Source organism: Canis lupus, chromosome 13 (genome assembly GCF_048164855.1).
Source record: "Canis lupus baileyi chromosome 13, mCanLup2.hap1, whole genome shotgun sequence".
Classification (NCBI taxonomy): Eukaryota; Metazoa; Chordata; class Mammalia; order Carnivora; family Canidae; genus Canis; species Canis lupus.
In genome coordinates this window covers 35,113,336-35,131,342 of record NC_132850.1, presented here as the reverse complement: position 1 = coordinate 35,131,342, position 18,007 = coordinate 35,113,336, and the positions used below count along the sequence as shown (strand labels likewise).

The window sequence follows — 18,007 nt, the reverse complement described above, 5'->3', positions numbered from 1 at the left end:
GCCTAATTCCTACTTCCTCAGGGAAAAGACCTGAGCTCTAATTCATGCTTATAAACCATTGGGAATACCTATCTTTTCAGCCCTTTCAGCCAAATGAAAGTCTCCTGAGACAAAAGTAATGGAAGAAGGATCTCTTTGTATATTATCTTTGAACCATGAGTTCTGTAGAGTGATGCCTGATTTGCACAAAAGTGAGTAGTATGTTGACCTACAAATGCACACCCCATGTTTTTGTAACAGCAGAATCACATCGGCCTTCCGGATTTGAATTGTTCAGTATTTCTGTCCAAACAACCTTTCTCTTTGATTGCATCAACCACACTGTGGACCTATCCTGATGAACTTTTTCATCTTAATTATTCCTTGAATTTTATCTCCAGCTGTGTCTGAAAGTGCTCCAGCTCTCTAAATAATGGTGTATCATTCTACCCCCAACACTTTGCCCCTATTTCCCATATAAATGTAGACAAACATAAGAAGATAAGTAGTTATGTTTTGCAGAAAGCTTCTGAAATAGAAGGTAAGAATGGCTACATCACCTCCCTGCCAGACAGATTAAGGGGGCTTACCAGGGCAAACCCAAATGCTAGGCCTACAATTTTGTCAATTATCTTAAAATATCTGAAAAATTTGTAGGAAGTAGAGATAAAAAAGCATAAATGGTTAATATTTAAACGACTACTGAGCCTTGGGTTGGGAACAAGGAATCCTGAATTCCAGAACTGTTTCTGTCCAAGTTCTGAGGCTTTCAGGGTCTATAAAGTACAAGGGACAAGAATGAAAAAATCTGACATTATCCAGCACTGTCTGGGATACACTGAAATAAGAACTCTCATAGGCACCCAGTGGGTTTCTTCTACAAGCAAGGAAATCATCAAGAGAGTGAAAAGGCAGCCTATGGAATGGGAGGAAATATTTGTAAACCATATAATTTACAAACAGTTAATACCCAGGATATATAAGGAACTCCTAAAACTCAACAACAAAATAAACAAATAATTCCATTTAAAATGATCAAAAGACTTTAACAGATGTTTCTCCAAAGACGATACACAAATAGCCAACAAGCATATAAAAAAAGTGCCCAGGGATCCCTGGGTGGCTCAGCGGTTTAGCGCCTGCCTTTGGCCCAGGGCGCGATCCTGGAGTACCGGGATTGAGTCCCACGTCAGGCTCCCAGCATGGAGCCTGCTTCTCCCTCCTCCTGTGTCTCTGCCTCTCTCTCTCTCTCTCTCTCTCTCTATGTCTATCATAAATAAATAAATAAATCTTTTTTTAAAAAGTGCCCAAAGTCAGTAATGATGAACAAAATGTAAACCAAAACCAAATGAGATATCATACCTCATACCCATTAGGATGGCAAAACATAAAAAAAAAAAAAACAAAAAAACAGAAATAACAAGTGTTGGTGAGGATGTAGAGAAATTGGCACCCTCATGCACTGTTGGTGAGAATGTAAAATGGTTCAGCTGCTACAGAAAACAGTATGGAGGTTCTTCAAAAATTAAAAATAAAATTACCAAATGATCCAGCAGTCCTACTTCTGGGTATATATCCGAAGGAACTGAAAACAGGATCTTGAAGAGATATGTTTACATCCATGTTCATGACAGCTTTATTCACAATAGAAAAGAGGAGGAAGCAACCCAAATGTCCAACACTGAATGAACGGATAAACAAAAGGTGGTATTTACATACAATGTCATATTATTCAGCCTTTAAAAAGAAGGAAACCCTGTCATATACTACAACATGATGAACTATGAGGACATTATGCTAAGTAAAATGTGTCAGTCACAGAAAGACAAATCTGTATGACCCCACTTACATGAGGTATCAAGTAGTCAAATACATAGAAACAGAAAGTAGAATGTGGTCACCAGGAGAGGAAAATGGGGAGTTGTTCATTGTATGTAGAATTTTAGTTTTGCAAGATGAAAAGATTCTAGTGGTGCCTGGGTGGCTCAGTCGATTAAGCATCTGCCTTCATCTCAGGTCGTGATCCTGGGGTCCTGGGATCCAGCGCTGCATGGGGCTCCCTGCTCAGCCGGCAGTCTGCTTCTCCCTCTCCCTCTGCCCCTCCTCCCACTTGTGCTCCCTCTCTCTCTCTCTCTCTCAAATAAATAAATAAAATATTTTTTTAAAAAAGATTCTAGAGATTTGTTGTACCACATTGTGCATATAGTTAACATTACTGAGCTGTACATTTAAAAATGGTTATAATAGTTCTATGTTATACATTTTTTACAAGTCATTTTTAAAAACATGATCCATGTAAGCAAAATAGATGTTAGACTTCATTAAAAATCCTCGGGGATCCTTGGGTGGCTCAGCGGTTTGGCGCCTGCCTTTGGTCCAGGGCATGATCCTGGAGTCCCGGGATCGAGTCCCGCGTCGGACTCCCTGCATGGAGCCTGCTTCTCTCTCTGCCTGTCTCTGCCTCTCTCTCTCTCTCTCTATCATGAATAAATAAATAAAACCTTTAAAAAAATTAAAAATCCCCTAGCGACAAATTTTTGTTACACAAATAACATTGAAATTTTAAAAAAAAAAAAAGAAAGAATGGTGAAACTATGGTAAAAGAAGTAATTCATATAAACCACACACAACAGTGCCTGGAACACAGCAAGTCCCAGTAAATAATGACTGTATTATATTATGCTGTTACTGGCAAGGTTTATACAGCAGTTTGTGTTCAAGTAATGAACCAACTTCCTAGGTTAGAACAACTTTCTTGAAACGACTAAACTTTCTTTAAATTCTGAGGGGCACCTGGGTGGTTCAGTCAGGTAAGCATCTACCTTTGGCTCAGGTCATGCTCCCAGGGTCCTGGGATCCAGCCCCACATTGGGTTCCCTGCTCAGCAGGGAATCTGCTTCTTCCTCTCCCCCTGTCCCTCCCTGCCCCGCTCATGCTCTGTCATGCTTTCTCTCTCTCATAAATAAATAAATACATAAATACATAAATACATAAATAAATAAGATTTATAAAATGCTGTTTGAAAGCCCCAATTCTAAGCATCTAAACTACAGAATGCTTTTCAAGTGCACATGAGATATGTTTCTGAAAGTTTTTTACATGGATACTGCCCCTCCCAAAAAAGTGGGAAATCAACCTATCTAAATGTGCATAAATCTCAAATACTTATGCTTACCAGAAGATGGCAAATTTGATGTGCATTTTGAAAATACATTCTATATGTATATATTTACTCACTTGGGTTGTGGATACACAGAGTCTGTTATAGTATTTTCTGTGTTTTGTGTATGTTTAAAATGTTTCATAGTTTATAGTCTAAATATTAGAGTGTTAATATTTTTTTTTTTATTTATGATAGTCACAGAGAGAGAGAGAGAGAGAGAGAGAGAGGGGGGCAGAGACTCAGGCAGAGGGAGAAGCAGGCTCCATGCACTGGGAGCCCGATGTGGGATTCGATCCGGGGTCTCCAGGATCGCGCCCTGGGCCAAAGGCAGGCGCCAAACCGCTGCGCCACCCAGGGATCCCTGTACTTACTTAGAGTGTTAATATTAATTTCCACATGCATTTTTATTACTCAGTGAGACTCATAAGTCACCCCTCTTGAAAGCCTTCTCAGAGGCTTCCGGAAGTTTGTCTTCCTGGGTTCCCTAGGCACTTGTTTTAGTCCCCCATTGTCAGCTATTCTTTTTTTTATGACTCAGGTGTGAGCTGTTAGATTCCCAATCGTAGTGACTGGCACTTATTCACCTTTGTATCCTATCCAAAGCTTAAGGCCAGAGTGGCTATATTAGTATATGCTTAATAAACATGCAATAAAATAATGAGGCTAAATTTCATATTCCATAATTGCTGATGAATTGTGATGCGGCTCCTCATAAAGATGAGGAAAGAAATTGATACCAAATAAGGTATAGTCATGAGACAATACACCTGAGAAATCCAATTTATTTATCAAATCCGCTAAAGCCTAGATCTCAATCTGTCTTAACTTGGGCTACCATAAGAAAGGACCATATACTGGGTGCCTTGAACAACAGACATTAATTTCTCACCTATCTGGAGGTTGAGAAGTCCAAGGTCAAGGTTCTGGCCAACTTGATACCTAGTAAGATCCCTCTTCCTGGCCACCTCTTTACTGTGTCCTCACATGACAAAGACTGAGTTCTGATGTCTCTTCTTGTAAGGACCCTAATCCCATCATGAAGGCCAACATTCAAGACCTAAGTAAATTCCAATTACTTCCTAAAGGTCCCGCCTCCAAATGCCACCACCATGGATGTGAGGGCTTCCACATACAAATTTGGGATTGGAAGGGGGGTAGACACAAATATACAGTCCATAATATCAGTCCTCACTTCATACTCCACCTGTGAACATTATCGCAAAATGAGCAGACTGAGTATAGGCTCTGGGGCTACTACCCAGCCCAGGGTCTCACCTCTGGGCGAGGCAGGGAGAGGACAATGGTTGCAGAACTGTATGGCTTTTTTCCTGGCGATGTGTTTCTAAAATCTCTTCCACATCTGAGTGCCAATGGATTTTAACACTTAACACTTGGTAATTCACTTCATAATTCTCATCAGCTTGTCATCGATTGCTCTCATGTCTAGATAATGGAGAATTATAGAATTTTGCATTCAATTACAGAATTTCATAATCAATTACACAGCCCTTGAGTGGTCCACATCTCCTTCATGCAAAAGTCATTTCAATGTTTTAATTATTGAAAAATCTCAGTAAGGCAAAGAAAAAGTGATTTGATATGTTCATTTCCTATGGTTTAAAAAAAAATCCTACCGTAAGTGTAAATTGTTAGCGTTAGATCTAGATAAATTGTTGTAAAAATCAATTTAATAGAATTAGCAATAATTACAAATCTAAATAACTGTTTCCACATAAAGGTTGGTTATGTTAACATAACCAGGTAGTTGTTTATTGCACCAAGGTGTGCATAATTATTCATTATCTGGGAGATGATGCTGTTCAACATTGTGTTGATGGGCATCATAAACCACATTATAAAAGGAGACATGGTTCATTTATTTAAGGCTCCGTGAAAGGCAATTCTGAATTTTTGTCCTGAAACAAAGAGGATTCTTTTTTTATTTTAAATCATGAAATAAAAAACTGTACACTTTCCTCATTCAGAATTTGAAGCTCCTGTTTGAAAGATAAACTTCCAAGCCTCCCATTGCCAAAACAAGCTTTCAGAAGGCCCCCACCACCACCACACACACACATACATACATGTTTACTCAGTTCCCATAAACCTAGGATTCAAACCAATGACTCACCATATTAGTTCTTCAGCAATAGACTGATACTTCTTGCTATTGCTGTCCAGAGTTCTATAAGTCCAGTCTTAAGAGACCACGAGAATTTCTCCCAACTGCAAATTCAATCTCATAAAACTGGATGAGAATTATACAAGGACTCATTAACATAAGGCTCACTGTCAAGATGAACAAATCTGTAATTAGTCGGTTGCTTTTTTTCCTCCAGATGAGGAGTTTTTTCCTCCATAACCCCTCAAAGCATCTTCTGCTTAAATAATGATGACATTGTAATGGTCACTGTAAAACTGACTCAAAAGCTAGCCAATGGAAAGTATATTGAACTAATAGAAAGTAAGCTGAGCTTTGGACTTGACTGCCTGACTTATTCTGGAGAAATCTCTTATTCCATTCCCAAGTGCCTGAATTCTCTAACCCATAACTTTCCAGTCTTTAGAGGTCATGTGCACTGTGACCCACTCTTCCCCCTAATCTTACTTATTACTGCAATACACACAGCCACACTGTATGCAGACACACAGCCTTGGGCTCTTCAGGGTTCAGAAAATAAAAGTCACTTTTAAAAGGACATGTATCTAGGTGTAGTTTATGAAATAATGTGATTGAGCAAATCACAGTAGAAATACAATGACAATAAATACTTGAAAAATGTTCATTCCCATTAGTAATCAAAGACATAAAATGACAATAGGGAACTATCTGTCACCATCAAATTAGAAAAGCCTTTTAAGGGGGCTCTTAGGTGGCTTGGTTGATTAGGCATCTGACTCTTGATTTTGGCTCAGGTCATGATCTCAGGGTCTTGAGATCAAGCCCCACGACAGGCCCCAGCAGGCTCTGTGCTGGGAGTGGAGCCTGCTTAAGATTCTCTCTCTCCCTCTGCCCCCCCCAACCCTGCTCATACACTCTCTCTTCCATTCTCTCTCTCTCTCTAAAAACAAAATGAGGGATCCCTGGGTGGCGCAGCGGTTTAGCGCCTGCCTTTGGCCCAGGGCGCGATCCTGGAGACCCGGGATCGAATCCCACGTCGGGCTCCTGGTGCATGGAGCCTGCTTCTCCCTCTGCCTATGTCTCTGCCTCTCTCTCTCTCTCTCTCTCTCTCTCTCTCTCTCTGTGACTACCATAAATAAATAAAAAATATTAAAAAAAAAGTTTTAAAAACAAAATGAAAAGACTTTTAAACATGTGAATATCCTATTCCAAGTAAGGAGGTAACTTGGCTCCTATAAGACAACTACTCTCAAATTTTCCTTAATAACAAAAAGCAAGGGGCACCTGGGTGGCTAAGTGACTGACTCTTGATTTCAGCTCGGGTCATGATCTCAGGGTTGTGAGATCAGGTTTGGCTCTGCGCTAAGCATGGAGCCTGCTTAAGATTCTCTCTCTCTCTCTCTCTCTCTCAAAATAAAAATTTTTTAAAAGGCCTTTTTTCTGAGGTATTGGATGTGATAGGATACATCTGGATGGTCTAAGCCAATCACATGATCTTGCTACCCTTGCCAGCACCTGGTTTCTACATATGCATGTGATACAATTTTGTCTGTCAGACATAGGGAGAAATCTTCTGGGAAGGGGAAGGGGGGGTTCCTAGGAATATTTTCCACTTTCTGAGAAGGCTACCCAAGACAGTAACTATCATTGATTTCTTGCCTTTGGATCCTGTTTGCATACCCCTGGACCTAGCAACTATATTTCTAGGTCTTTATCCTAAAGAAATCATCAGAGGTATGCAATGGTTTACATCCAGGGCTGCTCATGGTAGAATTATTTACTGTAATGAAAATTAGAAATAGTCATAAACATCTAACAATAAGTTTTGTTAAATCAAGTATAGGACATCCACCCATACGGTATGACATATTCATTCAAAATTATATTGCAGATGAATAAGAAATTCCTTATGCTGTGTTGTCAAGAAAGACAAGTACAAAATCAAAAAGTTTTGGAAATTATGTATATGTATGTGACGTGTGTGTGTGTGTGTATTATACATACATACCTCCTGGAGGGTGAGATGATGAGAGATTTTTCTTTTCTTTTTCTTTTTTGGTGTTTATTTTCCAAAGTTCGCAATGTTAGGGTTTTTTTGATTATTGCAATTAGAGGGAAAAAGATATTAAAAAAAAAAAAAAAGCATCGGTAGGTGTTGTAACAGAGCACAAAGAAGACACAGCCTAACTGTAATTCTAAGTGTGCTAGTCCTGAAAGTCCTAATTCTAAGTGTGCTGGAGCTGAGTTCTGAAATCAGCCAGGATTCTTTGCTCATAAGGGAGAAAGGATATTTCAAGCAGAGGGAGAAGCGGAGCCTGAAAACTGAGCCTTTGGGGAACATGGCCTTTTCAGGGAAATACTCATAGTTTAACCCGCTTAGAGGCTGTGGATGGAGCATGTGATAGGACCCAGTGGGAGATCACACTGGGGAGAGCCTCTCCCAAAGGGCCTTGCAAAGCAAGCTTTGAATCTTGACTTTTATCTTTTAGGCAGTGGGATCTGACAATGATATAGAAAATTATTTCCATGGAAAAGCAGACATTTCTGTGCTACTTTTTTGTTTTGTGATATTTGTTGTATGCTTTTGGGAGAATCAAACTTCTATTTTTTCTACTATACATTGCAGTACCATCCTGAGATCACTTTGTGGACTTCCTGCGTCACGCTTGAAGTCCAATGCACAAGAAAATGATTCCCACCCTTCACCTACTGCAGATGTTCTCATGGCCTGCATGTCTGGTGTAGCCCACAGGCCAGAACACTGCAGCCTCACCACTCTGGAAGGGCAATATTGTCACATTGCATAGTTTGAGGGCAGCTCGGAAAGGCTACCCAGCCCCAATAAGTAAATTAGTTACCTGATGACTGAGAAGCCAAACAAATCCTTAGAGATTCATTCTTTGGAAGTATATAAGAAAAAGAGTTTGTCTCTGCTCTGCCCATGTTGCTTTTCAAAAAGGTTAACAGTGGGGCACCTGGGTGGCTCAGTTTCAGCTCAGGTCATGATCTCAAGGTTCTGGGATCGAGCCCTGTCAGGCTCTGTGCTCAGCGCAGAGTCTGTTGGATATTATCTCCTGCTTACTAAAATAAATAAATAAATAAATAAATAAATAAATAAATAAATAAATAAATAAATAAAATCTTTTTTAAAAAACCACCAAACACATTAACAGCAAGTATGGGGCACTGGGTAAACATGATTTGAGTTGGCTGCCAAGCACCACTTTTCTGGATATTACCCTCCTTATCCCACAGATATCCTAGATTGATGGTTCAGAGATTGACACCTGTTTTGAGCTGGACTTAACCCAGTTCTCTCAAAGGAATTTGAAACATGAAATAAATGTTTTTAGTTGCCAACAAGCTGTTCTCTTGAATGGAAGAGAGGTCACCTTGGTTGCTATTGCTGGTGGCCAATTTCCCTCATGAATAAGAAAGCAGAGAAAGCTGGTACACAACAAGAGAGACAGATGATGGGGGGTGGGGGGGTGATAGGGGGAAGCAAGCTCAAGGTATGGTGTAGTAGGGAAGACTACTATAAGAAACTGTCCCAAATCTCTGTGGCTAAATAAACACAATGAAAGTTTATTTCTTGCTCACACAAAGTCCACTGTTAGTGCTGTTGGTTTGCAGCTCTCTGGCACAGCTCTCTCCAGGTGGTGATTCCAGGACCCAGGCTCTTTCATTCCATGTAGTGTCTCCACAATCTGGTAGTTTCAAGATCCCCCTGGCATCATCCCATCCCATCCCAGTCATGAAGAGAGAGAACAGAAGAATCACACGGGACATTTTGTAACCAGGTCTACAAGAGGGGTATATCGCTTCTCTCCATGATCCATTGGGCAGAACTCAGGTAGTTCAATCGAGATGCCAGGAGGGCTAGGAAACAGAACTTCACTTCCTGTCTCTGAAGGAGAGCAGAACCAGATATTGGTCAGCACTGGAAGGATCTGTTAAAAGGGAGAGAGAGACTCTCTTCATTTCCCACAACCCCTCAATCTTGCCTTATCTGAGGCCTCATTAGTCAAACCCAATATCCCTTCCTCAGGCTTGCTCAGTTGGTCTTTATTTACAACCCAAGGAAAAGACTAATAAATAATCACAACACTTTTCAGATCACAAAGCATTATGACCACTCTCAGTCTCATTCAATTTTTACATCAAGCCTGGAGGATAACAATTATTACCGTTCTCATCTTGTTGATGAAGAAACAGAGTCTCAAGAAAATTATATCAATTGCCTGTGGCAACCTGGACAGTCAGGACCTTCCAACTCCAAAGCTGAGCTCTCTCTCCTCTCCACTGTGTGTAAGAATCTCCAGGAGGAAGGAAATCACACTCCTAACTTCTTAGGATAAGTGGTTTTTATGAGCTTCCTCAGGATCCTTGCATTGTGGAGTAAGGGCCTCCAGATGTCAGCGGGAGGAAGGGTGGCTGTGAACGAAATGAAGGGTGCAGAGAGGAGAGTCCAAAAACAGCGGACTTCCTTAGCTCCTTCCCAGTTTTACAGAGGCTGTGCTGGGAATTCAGAAAGAAAATTTGATCCAAGGACCCCTGGGTGGCTCAGTTGTTGAGCGTGTACCTTCCGCTCAGGGCGTGACCACGGGGTCCCGGGATCGAGTCCCGTGTGGGGCTCCCTGCATGGAGCCTGCTTCTCCCTCTGCCTGTGTCTCTGCTTCTCTCTGTATCTCTCATGAATACATAAAAGAAATCTAAAAAAAGAAAAAGAATTGTAAATAGAATATGCAGACATTCACATTCCCTGAAAGTTAGAGCCTCTGTTCTCTTGCCCCATGTTTTTAATTTCCAGTGAAAGCAGAAATGACCAAGAAGTATTTTGGGGAAGGAACTAACATTTATTAAACACCAATTATAGACCGAGCATGGTGCTTGAAACTCTGTTTATATACATCATCTCATAAACTTTTTTTTTTAAGATTTTATTTATTTATTCATGACAGACACAGAGAGAGAGAGAGAGAGGCAGAGACACAGGCAGAGGGAGAAGCAGGCTCCATGCAGGGAGCCAGACATGGGACTCGATCCTGGGTCTCCAGGATCACACCCTGGGCTGAAGGCGGCGCTAAACCACCAGGCCACCAGGGCTGCCCATCTCATAAACTTCTAACTACAACATTCTGAGGTATTATGGCCCCATTTTCCAGATGAGGACACTGAGGCTCAATGACAATAAGATGCTTGCCCAGAGGTCAATAGCTAAGTGTCAGAGTCCAGCAGAGCATGTATTTTCACCATTACTCACCGGGTTCCTCTCTCTGCCTGGAGGCAGAACGAATGGCTGTAGAAACTGAAATGCGGACAACCCCTCCTCTCAGAATCCCTCCTCCCACTGTTGCCACATTCATCACCTGTAGTGTCACCTTCGTGCTCCAGGGTCTGTCCCACCTAATCCTGAACTCTCTTAACAGCTCACATCAAAATTATTATACTTGTCCTTTCCAGGAAGCCCAGAAAGTCACTTCGATGTGCCAAGTTAGAAGAGAATTTATCTGATCAAATAATACATAGTTATCAGCGAACAGATGAGGACAAAAGAACAAATCCCCTGCAGGATACCGATGATGGCCCTGTGTTTATTAACAACCCGTTACTGATTCTCCTGGTAGGAATTTCAAGTCTGCTAACAGGATTGCTCAGCAGAAATCTGGTGGGGTCTCCCACTTCCACTATCCGTAAAGCATTCCTTTTGTAGTAATTACCAGTTCAAGACTATGATGTTTAAAAAAATATATGTATGTATCTGGTTCCCAACAGCCACAAAGACATGAAAAAGACAAAGACTCTCTGTACCGGGTTGAACAGTGCCCCTCGTGTTCCCACTCTCAAATTCATGTTCACCAGAAATCTGTAAATGTTACCAGATTTGAAGATAAATCTTTCCTAAACGTGAAATCCCACTGACTATGTGGGCCCTCATCCAGTGCCTGGTATCGTTATAAGCAGGAAATCAGGACACAGACATACACACAGTGGGGAAGGTGGCCTCATGAGAAGGGAGGCAGGGTTTGGAATGGAGCAGCTATGAGCCAAGGAGCACCAAGGATTACAGGCTACCACCAGAAGCTAGAAAGAGGCGATCTTCCCTTCAGAGAGAGCATGGCCCTGCTGGCACTGATTTCAGACGTCTGGCCTCCAGAACTGTGAGAGAACAAATTTCTGTTGTTTTAAGCCACCTTATCTGTGGTTCTTGGGAGCGGGAGCTCTGGGAAATGAACACACCTATCACATTCCTTCAGTGAGACAGTCCTTCTCATGTAAAATGGCTGTCCAAAGTCATGCTCAATGCAACCTCTCATCAAATACCTAAGACTCTCCATCCTAAGAGAAATCTCAATGGGATTGGTGGGTGGAAGGGGCAGTTGAACAGTTCGACACTGTGTTATCTGGAGCATGTTGGGCCCCAGCAAGATGGCAAGCCACCAGGCCTGTGGGGGGCAGGGGGCATGCCCAGGGAAGCCTGCATTGAGCAGAAATTGAAGGAGGCAAGGAAGTCATCCCGGCAGGCAGAAGACTCCTCCAGACAGAGGAGTAAAATGCAGACGTGCAAGGACTTTGGGAGGGAGCGTATCTGGTGCCTTGAAGAACAAGAAGTCCTGGGGCCTGGATCAGGCGAGCAGTGGGACATGAGTGTGGAGCCACCAGACCCCGAGAGGCCTGTGTGGTCTGTGGAACTCATGTAAACACTGTGAGAAACTCTTGGCAGAATGAGGCCAGTCAGAAGAAGAGAGGATTTTTTGAGGAGTTGGCTTCTTCTCACAATACCCTGGGTGGATTTTTGCCTGCCTGATGCCACTACAAACAGAGAAAAGCAGCAGCACCAGCTCTGCAGTGCCAGCTGGTGGGCAGGGTAACACATTGGCAGGTGGCCTTGGAGCTGGCTATGTGAGGAGAAGCAAACAACAGGTGCAGGTGGACCGGCCAGCACTAGGTAGGCCCTCCTGCTCTCCTGCCTGCTTCCCCTCCCCTGGGAGAGAAAAGCTCTTGGAAAAAGGCTTGAATGTAGGGCAGAAGGGATGAGGTTCCCCAGGAGACAGGTGACCTGCCCCCTGTGCCATAAGCAGGAGACAGCCAACATTGCTCAAGCTTGTACTAGGGGACTGAGAGTGGGAGGCAAGGAAGTCTCCGACCTGGGGAAGGAGATCTGCCCCCTCCCAGGACCTGACCCCACCGCACCCCAAGACCTGACAGCTCCCCAGTGCAAGTACATATTGCCAAATATGATGAAAGTGAAAAATGTAAATTAAGAGATGAGTCTCACGTGTATGAATGGAGACAGAGTTCTCTAATATCAGATATAATGAGCAAAGAAAGAGCCATTTAAGAACTTGTGTGAGGATAGTTTGGAGGGAAAATAATAAAATCCAATCCTTCTTCACTCCCTACAATAATTTTTTCAGGTGGATTAAAAAGATTAATGTTAAATGAAACCAAATAGCTAAATAAAGTATGATCATTTCTTGTATCTTAATTTGGGGAAGGACTTTGTAAGCATAAATCCAGTAAAAGAAATATCATAAGGGGAAAAAATGGATGCATTGACTTCATGAAAATAAAATCTTTGAAAACTCATTTTATCCAACAAGGAGATATTAGAAAAATCAGACACCAAAAATAAATAGGAAAGAATATTTGCAGCAAAAACTACAAAAGAAGAATATCTACAGTATATTAAATAGTTATGAAATAGGAAAATAAGCCTTTCTAAGAGTTGGGCAAAAAAATTCTTTCACAAAGAATATACAATTGGCTAATAAACGTGAAAAAACATTCTTAGTAGCAATATAAAAATGCAAATTAAAACTGAAATTTTCCATCTACTAAATAAGCAAGCTAGCACACTCATACACTCCTCTTGGGAATATAAATTGGTCCTATTTACTGGAAAACAATTTCAAACTCCATGTCAAGAGACTTTTAAATTTTCATAAGTTGTGACTAAGTAATTCCTTTCCTAAGCACCTGTCTTTAGGAAAGAAATCTACACATTCATCAAAACAGGAATACTAAATTTGGTACATCCATACTGGGAACAGTAAGGCTCCATGAGAACATAGTCTCAGCATCCCCAGGGCCTGCCACACAGCAGGGACTCAACAAATGTTGGTTAAATGACTCTGAAATTCTACGTGGCAGTTAAAAAAATAAATTCAAATTATTAAACAGAAAGATCCCCCAGACATATGTTAAGTGACAAAGAAAACAAGACAAACAACAGGACATACAGAATGCTCCCGTGATGTAAAACTAAAACCATCACCCAAACAAAAAACATATTCTCTCTGTCTCTGTGTCTCTATCCCTGTGTGTGCGTGTCTGAGCATGTATTTATAAATACATAGACAAATACATGAAAAGGTATATACACCAAGCCAATAAAAAGGATTATGTCTAGAAGGAGATGCAGATGCTCTATAAAGGGGACTTTGTGTTGTCTGAATCGTTTTGGATATAAATATATTCTCAGATGAATTGTCTATTTTAAAAAACAATGTTTCCTAAAGGATGTGTATATAAAGACATTTAAAAAAAAATTACATTTTTCACTTTCATCATATTTGGCAATATGTACTTGCACTGGGGAGCTGTCAGGTCTTGGGGTGCGGTGATGATGATAGCATCATTCATTACAATGATAAGTTGAAAATAATCCCTTAGGAGAATGGTGAGATGTGTGTTAGCCATGGAATATCATGTAGGCATAATAAGTTATGCTTTCTGAGGAAGAGTTGACAGGAAATAACATGGGACATTATCAAGTGAAAACAGCAGCAGCAACAACAAAGATTCAATGCAAAAAATATAGGTTCCCTTTACCAGGAACACCAAAGGAAATTATTTAAGCTGAAAGCAAGTAACCTTACAGAATAATTTGATTCCATGCACAAAACACTAAGAGCAGAGAAGGCAATTAACGCAGGTAATTGTAAGGAGGATAAATGTATATTTCTTCTCTTATTATTTATTTATCTAATTTTTTTTTTTTAAAGTAGGCTCCAGGCCGAACATGGGGCTTGAACTCAAGACCGTGAGATCAAGAGTCATATGCTTTTCTGATTGAGCCAGCCAGGTGACCTTCTCTTAACTTATTTTAAAAGAAATTGTATAAAACTATATGTACATATACATTCTATATATATATATATATATAGAAAGAGAGAAACCATTGGACAGCAACAGAGGAGATAAGTGGGAAAAACTTTGTACTAGAGTAAAGAAACGACATCAGATGGTACCTCACATCCACAAAGAGATGAAGAGAACCAGAAAGGATAAATAAGATGGTTAATATAATAAACTCTATAAATATATTCTTGTAGTATAAACATATTCTTTATAATGCATATATGTATATATTACATATGTACATATAAATAATATTTATATATGCTACAAACTCAACAATACATTATAATTATTATTTTATAAACTCATATCTTTTATAGAAGTTGAGAGACAAAAGGATATACATATACACATATATAAAATGTATAAAATATATACATACACATATATTAGATGCATGTAAATATGTAACACAATAATAGCACAAGAAAGGGGAAAAGGGTAATAGAGATACGTAGGAATAAATTTTCTATTTGTCATTATAATTAAGTTTGTATAAATCTTAAGTCTATTCTGATAAGCTAAAGTATATATGCTAAGACTGAGGGTAACAACTAAGAAGATAAATCGAAAAATGTGGTGAGGAAAATCATTAGAGGAATTAAAAAGTTAAACTAGAAAATAAACATTTAATGCAAAAGAAAGCAATAAAGGAGACTAAAGGAACAAAGAAGACATGAGTCAGGAAAGAAAGGAAAATGTCAGACATGAATCCAACAATTTCAATAATAACAGTAAATGTGAATAGATCAAACAATCCAATCAAAAGGAAGAGATTGTCAGAAAGAATTAAAAGAACAAGATCCAAATACCTGCTGTCTGCAAGAGACACACATAAGATTCAAAGATACAAATAGAATGAAAGTAAAAGGATAGAAAAATAAATACCATGTGAATGACAACCATAAGAAAGCTGGAATGGCTAATATCAGACAAAATAGATTTTAAAACCAAAAACAATGTTAATAGAGATAAAGATGGGTGTAGTATAATGATTACAGAATCAATTCACCAGGAAGATATAATAATAAAATTATAAATATAAATATAAAAAATAAAAATATAAACATATTTTTGCACTTAACACAGCCTCCAAAAACACAAAGCAAAAATTGACAGAATTGAACAAGGAAATAGATAATTCAACACTAATGGTTGGAGACTTCAATACCCTTCTTTCAATAATTGATAGAACTAGACAGAAGATCAACAAGGAAATGGGACTCTTGAACAGCTCTATAAATCATCTATGCCTAACATCTATAGAAAACTTCAACAATAGTAGACTACATTCTTCTCATGTGCATCATGGAACATTCTCCAGGATATATATTAGTCTTTTTTTTTTAATTTTTATTTATTTATGATAGTCACACACACAGAGAGAGAGAGGCAGAGACACAGGCAGAGGGAGAAGCAGGCTCCATGCACCGGGAGCCCCATGTGGGATTCGATCCCGGGTCTCCAGGATCGCGCCCTGGGCCAAAGGCAGGCGTCAAACCGCTGCGCCACCCAGGGATCCCTATATTAGTCTTAATAAATGTAAAAAAGATTGAAATCATACAAAATATGTTCTCTGACCATAAATGGAATAAAAATAGAAACCCATACTAGAAAGAGTAACAGAATTTTAGTAAAATTGACAAATATATGGAAATGGAACAACATGTTTTAAATAAGTCAAAGAAGAAATCACAAGGGAAAACCAATATTTTCAGAAGAATGAAAATGAAAGCCTAACATTTATGGGTGGCAGCTAAAGCAGTGCTTTACAGAGGGATTTATAGCTATAATCACCCATATTGGAAAGGGGGGAAACCACATCTCAAAGTTGTACCCCAAACTTATATCTTAAGACACTGGAAAAAGCAAAACAAACTAAATCCAAACCAAGTAGAAGGAGAGAAATAACTAAGATTACAGTGGAAATTAATAGAGATAGAGAATACAAAAACAATAGAGAAAATCAACAAAACCAGGAGTTGGTTCTTTAAGAAGATCAACCACATTGGCCAATAATTAGCTAGACTAACCAATAAAAAAAGAGAGAAGGCTTAAATTACTAAAATTAGGAGTGAAAAGGGGGACATTGCTACCAGCATTAGAAAAATAAAAAAGTACTATAAGAAAATACTACCAACTACTGAATGTAGATGAAATGGATACATTTCACAAACACAAATTACAAAATTGATTCAAGAGGAAATAGAAAATCCAAGTAGTCCTATAATAAAGAGATTGAATTTGTGTATTAATCATGTATTTTTTAAAGAAAGGTTTTATTGTTTGAAAAAGAGAGAGTACTCACAAGCAGGGGGAGCAGCAGAGAGAGGGAGAAGCAGGCTCCCCACTGAGCAGGGAGCCCAACGTGGGGCTCGATCCCAGGACTCCAGGATCAGGACCTGAGCCAAAGGTAAACGCTTAACTGACTGAGCCAGCCAGGCACCCCTTAACCATGCATTTTTATTTTCTGTATTTCTGATGCTTTGATAATCTGGAGCCCTGTGGTACCTAGAGAGAATGCCCCTTCCAAATTAGCCAGTCCTTACAGATAATAACTTACTCACCTGTGAGTGCACCTTTCATATGCAAACTAACAAATCCAAAGTCCGTGCCTCTACCATCTCTGCTATTGGGCTCTTATACTCTGGGCCACTATTTCCCTGCCCTAATCACCCCAGGTCCAGTTACCAGGCAACTAGGAACAACCCCTATGCCCCAGAGCCTTCTAAAATTATTCAAATTAGCCAATCCTAAACCTCCTTACACTGCCTTCCATGGAAACCATTAAAAAAGTTCCTGCCAATGTGTTTACCTTGATCTCTTTGTCTCCTGATTGACCCTGTTGTTTTCCCTTGTGTGTAAGACCTTGTGAACTGTAACAAACTATCTTTTCAATGGCAATTACCTCTTGATCTAAGAGCCTTACCATGCTTGAATGATAATAAAACACATGTTTTAAAACATTTAGTAATTTTAAAACTACCCACAGAAAACCCCACATACAGATGGCTTCACTGGTGAATTCTACAAATATATTTTTTTTAATTTAAAAAAAATTTTTTTTAATTTATTTATGATAGTCACAGAGAGAGAGAGAGAGAAAGAGACAGAGACACAGGCAGAGGGAGAAGCAGGCTCCATGCACCGGGAGCCCGAGGTGGGACTCGATCCCGGGTCTCCGGGATCGCACCCTGGGCCAAAGGCAGGCGCCAAACCGCTGCGCCACCCAGGGATCCCTACAAATATATTTTTTAAAGATTGTATTTGTTTCTTTGAGAGAGAGTGTGTGCACAAGCAGGGGGAGCGGCAGAGGGAGGGAGAAGCAGACTCCCTGCTGATCAGAGAGCCAAGTGACAAGGGGCTGGATCCCAGGTCCCTGTGATCATGACCTGAGCCAAAGGCAGACACTTAATCAACTGAACCACCCAGGTGTCCCTCCCTGAATTCTACAAATATTTAAAGAATCAATACCAATTCTTCACAAAGTCTTCCACAAAATAGAAAAGGAGGAAATAGTTCCCAACTCATTCTATGAGGCCAGTATGACCTGGAAACCAGACAAAGATATAACACAAAAGAAAACTATAGACTAATAT

The 18,007-nt window shown here is 40.0% G+C and overlaps 1 protein-coding gene and 1 long non-coding RNA gene across 4 annotated transcripts in view; one reads left to right on the top strand and one right to left on the bottom strand.

The window, feature by feature from the left end:
• LOC140602878 (uncharacterized) overlaps positions 1–18,007 on the bottom strand; it is a 33,527-nt gene that overhangs the window by 4,083 nt on the left and 11,437 nt on the right. Inside the window, exons 2-5 of the long non-coding RNA XR_012005824.1 lie at positions 8,865–9,976; positions 7,273–8,345; positions 5,274–5,390; positions 4,418–4,585 (exon numbers count right to left, since the gene is read on the bottom strand). This is a non-coding gene — a long non-coding RNA (uncharacterized lncRNA). The remainder of the gene's footprint in view (positions 1–4,417; positions 4,586–5,273; positions 5,391–7,272; positions 8,346–8,864; positions 9,977–18,007) is intronic.
• The window catches only part of LOC140602873 (uncharacterized), a 38,997-nt gene that overhangs the window by 15,191 nt on the left and 5,799 nt on the right, over positions 1–18,007 (top strand). The gene's annotated exons all lie outside the window — the stretch shown is intronic.